The sequence below is a fragment of the Pseudophryne corroboree genome, chromosome 3 (assembly GCF_028390025.1).
Source record: "Pseudophryne corroboree isolate aPseCor3 chromosome 3, aPseCor3.hap2, whole genome shotgun sequence".
Lineage (NCBI taxonomy): Eukaryota > Metazoa > Chordata > Amphibia > Anura > Myobatrachidae > Pseudophryne > Pseudophryne corroboree.
In genome coordinates this window covers 515,841,426-515,846,857 of record NC_086446.1, presented here as the reverse complement: position 1 = coordinate 515,846,857, position 5,432 = coordinate 515,841,426, and positions in this window count along the sequence as shown.

Below are 5,432 nucleotides of genomic sequence, written 5' to 3'. Positions count from 1 at the left end.
ATGCAGCCGAGGTATCTGGCGCGCGCCGCTGTTTGAATATGCAGGAGGAGTCAGCCGTGCCTGTCATTGCTGTGGAGGAGGGAGCCGGCGCTGCTGCCGGGGGAGTGCTCTGGGGAACCAGTCACCGCTAATCCCCGCCCCCCCCCGCGGCTCAGCTGTCATTGAAGAATACCCGTCTCTGACGCGGGAAAGCTCCGCTGTGAGTAGCACTGCGGGTCCCTGGCGCGGCGCTTGGTTAGTGTCCTCTGATGCGGACTCTGAGGACTCGGACGGCTCTGTGGAGTGGGACACTGTGTCTGATGGGGGCGGGACAGCCCAGCGGTTTCCCGTGCACAGACACCCGTTGAAGAGGATTTCACCCTGGTGCGCTCTAAGAGGAGTGCTTCTGCTGCAGGCTCTGCAAAACGACCAAGGCTTACAGGTACAGCAAGTGTGCTCCCTACCAGTAATCGTTATGTGGGACTGTGTGTGGAGGAGGGAGAGATGGAAGTGTCTGGCTCTGTGGAGTCAGTGAGTGGTGATGCTGCATCTTCAGCTTCAAGTGTCCCTGCTGATGTGCCTGCTGTGTCTGCACCTGCTGCTGGGGATCGGCAGGGGGGCTCCCCTGTCGTCTCATACCTGGCAGAGGCGGATGTCCAGTCCTTCATGGAGACCTGTACTGGGACCTGATCCTGCTGTAATGTATAGATTGATGTTGTAGTTTTTTACCCCTGTTAATTGTACTTCATCCTGGCTAAATCTCTATCTATAGTATCCCTGAATGTTCGTGGTATCAAATCGAAGGCCAGGCGACTCGCTGTTTTAGATGATCTACAGTGCAATGGGGGTGATTTGTTTTGTTTGCAGGAATGCGGTATCTCTGAGGCTCCTGCCGCTGCTGACTGGCCTCACAGGTTATCTGTGTGGTCGGGTTCCCGACATAATAAAAACAATGGCGTGGGTGTATTAGCGAAGGGAAGGGATATTTCTTTTATTTCCTATACGGTAATTGTTCCTGGTAATTCGCCTTTTGGTGCATATTTGTTATCGTGGTTTTGAGTTTCGTTTATTTAATGTTTATGCGCCGGCTGATAAAGTCGAGCGTAAAGATTTACTAGACAAGTTAAAGTATTTTTTACCAGGCAGATTGCCTGTAGTTCTTGTTGGGGACTTCAACTGAATTATGGATGTTAAGGATAGACAGAGTGCGAGTGTGAGTCGTGTGGATGTGACAGGGAATATGTTAAAATGGTTGATTGCGGATTTTCATTTGGCTGATGTGGCGCGTGTGTGTTGTGCGAATGATCCTAAACCTACCTGTAAGGCGGATAGAGGAATGATTGTGTCTCGGCTGGATTATGTATTTTTAGGTAAGGGTGTGCGTTATAGGTCTTTTGATCAGCGGCGAGTGGTTTATTCAGATCATGAATGTTTGTTGTGCAAGATTGAGTGTATGAATAATGTGAGTTATAGCAGGGGTGTGTGGAAGCTGAATGTGCGATTGCTTTAGGATGAGTATGTGCGCAAATGTTTTGGTGAGCGCTATGGTAAGTGGCGAGCGCGTAAGCATGAGTTTGCGGATGTTCTTGAGTGGTGGGTGTAGATGAAACGTATGATTGGTGTTTTTTTCCGTAGAATGGGGCGCACTGTGGCTCGGAAGAAACGACTGAAGTATGAGTGGGCATTGAAGCGTTTGGATTTTTGTATGCTCAGCGGGAGATGGGTCAGGATGTGTCTGAGGATATTAGGAGTGTGCGGCATGAGGTGGATGACTGCTTGCATGAGAAAGGACGTCAGTTGATGTTTCGGGCGAAAGTTGAACATTTGGAGAAAGATGAGACTTGCAGTCGGTTTTTCTTTAAAAAAGTGTGTGGGACTGCTAGAGACATGGATGTGCTTTTGGATGACAGTGGTGTGGATGGTTGTGATGAAAATGGGATTATGTTTGAGGTTGAAAGGTTTTATAAGAGGCTATATGAGTGGAAGAGTATGGGTACGGATATGGTTACAGAGGTTTTGAGTGCGATGTCACTGACCAATTGCCAGAGCTGTAGATCAATCCGCCGCTATACCGTACGATCGAAAGTACTGGATTAGTGGAGCATTAGCCACCCAGTGGTGGAGATGTGTAATGCATGCTGAGTATCTAGAATCGCCTCAACGCGCCTGCCTGTGATTAAACTCAGCTATCGCCTTAGCGTGACTAAACGTCCGTCTAGGCGGAGAATCGGTCGAGATAAAGGTGGCTACATCTGTAAGGAGGAAGATAAAAACTATCTGGTTAAAGAGATTGACCTGGAAGAATTAATAAGGGCAGTACATGGATGTGCACAGAACAAAACACTGGCCCTCATTCCGAGTTGTTCGCTCGCAAGCTGCTTTTAGCAGCATTGCACACGCTAAGCCGCCGCCTACTGGGAGTGAATCTTAGCTTCTTAAAATTGCGAACGAATGATTCTCAAAATTGCGACTACACACTTCTTAGCAGTTTCTGAGTAGCTCCAGACTTACTCAGCATCTGCGATCAGTTCAGTGCTTGTCGTTCCTGGTTTGACGTCACAAACACACCCAGCGTTCGCCCAGACACTCCTCCGTTTCTCCAGCCACTCCCGCGTTTTTCCCAGAAACGGTAGCTTTTTTTCCCACACGCCCATAAAACGGCCTGTTTCCGCCCAGAAACACCCACTTCCTGTCAATCATACTCCGATCGCCTGAACGAAGAAAAAGCCGTGAGTAAAATACCTAACTGTATAGCAAATTTACTTGGCGCAGTCGCAGTGCGAACATTGCGCATGCGCACTAAGCGGAAAATCGATGCGATGCGAAGAAATTTACCGAGCGAACAACTCGGAATGAGGGCCACTGGGTAGTGATGGGATTCCAGTGGAATTTTAAACGACCAATGGTAGGGACACAGCGGTGGTAGTACTTCACTGACTGTCACCACTCCTGTCACATTCTTCGGCAGCGGCACAGCAGTGTACATGGTTTCCATGACACCGGGCGACCGCCTGCCGATGATGTCAGCGGCTAGCGCCGGACCTCGTGGACGGACGCCGCACTCCACACAGTCACTCTGGGGCTTCTTCTACTATAAAGGTATGTTGCCACTTCTCACTTATTGCTGTACACCTTGACAAAGGGACCTGCGTGTCCCGAAACGTTGGTTTAAGATGGTGTTTTAAATACACTTTTCTATTTTTGACTAAGACGCTGAGTGCCGCTTATCCTTCTTTGTTTGTTTATCCATTGCTGCTGAGAGGGCACCGGCGCACTTTTAAACATTGAAAACGGAGTGCCGATCCACTTCCATCCTTTGTGTGATATTTGGATGATTGGTTATCTGATCCATCAGTCCATCCTGGGATAAGGCACCCTTGTTTATTATTGCTGGATCCAGAGTGATCCTGCTTTTTGTGGTGAACTATTCTGTCAGGAGTGATACTCCCACTACACGTGCACTGCACCTGTGTTTTTTTTTTTTTCCTTTTTTTCGTTTTGCACACGATCAGAGGAAAGCCTTCCATATGTCTACAAGTTCACACCAGGAGGGTGAACATGGATGCCGAGGCATGCCCTCTACAAAAGGAGAAATATTCAGTTTCACAGATGATGACGCGGACCGCCTGCGATTTAAAGACCACCTGGGTTACGCAGACAAGACCGACACGGTAGATGACGTCTATCACCAACTATTGAAATTAAAAAAGCGTGAAATTGACTTTCTCCTCCATGGCATCTCTCTCTCCGATTATCACAGAGACAGACTGATACCACGGGGCTTCAGGGTCCGTAACGTCCCTACCATTGCCGTTTCAACCCGGAGTTTTGCAAGAAATGGATAGGCATCCTGAACAAATGTAGCCTAGACCTGCTCTTCTTAGTGGTTGAGGAGGCTGGCAGAGAGCTCAAATCTACCCGTGATAAGATCATTCAACTAGAAAGTGAACATCTTGTGACCTTACAGAACGACACCCAGCATGACTGGCTTGCAAAACTACAGTCACAATGCGAAACTTACAGCAGAGATCTGGTTAAATTCAAAAGAAGTAAATATGCCGTAGTCAAAGAAGATTAGGACTCTAATAGGGTCTATAGATGGCTCATGGGAGGCGAACAGGGGGCCAACACCCCTCATAATTCTCGAGCCAAACATAGTTGGCGCAGAAGACGGGAAGCGCAGTCCTTTATGTCAGCAACTTCCAACAGTGACAACGACACCGTCCAGGAGTCTGACCCTTTATCCAATCCTCCATGCACCCCTTTAGAGCCTTCGCAGACCACATCTGTGTCCAAAGAAAAAGGCAGACGAGGTCAGCCACCCGCAGGGGCGGGCAGTGGGCGAGGAACAGGAAGGTCCTCAGCCAGAAAAAATCGTTAATCTACAACTTATCCAATAGGACTTTTAGCCCCCAGGAACTATCAGTCCTAGAAAAGGGACTGTCCTTTGTACCGACCACCAGATTCAATGACTTCAACTGGCAAGTTGACATCCACCGGTTTGCTCGCAAACTGAGACTCCAAGAGTTTTTTCAATTTCAACCACAAAGCACCACGACTGGTGACTTGACTTCAGTACAAATCAGATTCATCCAGTCCAGTCACCTCTCTTCCTTTGACCCCCCCCTCGTCCAATTCTTCAATCAAATCCTATACCCGGTTAATGCACGACTCGGTACCCAAATATCATATGGACAAAAGTGACACCAATAGTAATCTGTCCGACAGGAGCTCACAGCACTCAAACAGCTGGGAGCCTACAGGGATGTCGTGTTCCGCCCCGCCGATAAGGTGGGCGGGATCGTGGTATTAAATTTGAGCGATTACATCAATGAAGCATACCTACAACTCCATGATGAATCCATCTATGAACCACTGACCCATGATCCAACGGCGAAATACAAGCTGGAGGTTGATCTTTTATTAAAAGACGCCAGCTCTAAAGGCCTCATCTCGCCTAAATTACTGAAGGCGCTGTCACAGGATCATCCCGAGGTCCCCATATTCTTCACAGTACCAAAGATCCATAAAGATCTCCAGAGGCCACCAGGCCGTCCTATTATTGCAGCAAGAAATTCCATTTATCAACCTATCTGTTTTTCTTGACAGCATTCTACAACCGCTCATTCTCAAACATAAAAATTTCATCAAGGACACCACCTGCTTCCTCCAGAGGCTTTCCACTGTGGAAACGGTACCCAATAACGTGATACTTTGTGTAGTTGACGTATGTAGCCTCTACACAAGTATCCCCCACCATGAAGGCTTGTTAGCCATGGAGGAATTCCTTGTCTCTGAGCATATGAGTGATCTGGATCTCAAGCTATTTCTGGACCTGTTAAAGCTAACATTAACCCGCAATTTCTTCCTTTTTAATGGTGGGTTTTACCGCCAGAAGACGGGGCGTGCGATGGGGAGCAACGTCTCCCCTTCTTTCGTGAACATCTTCATGT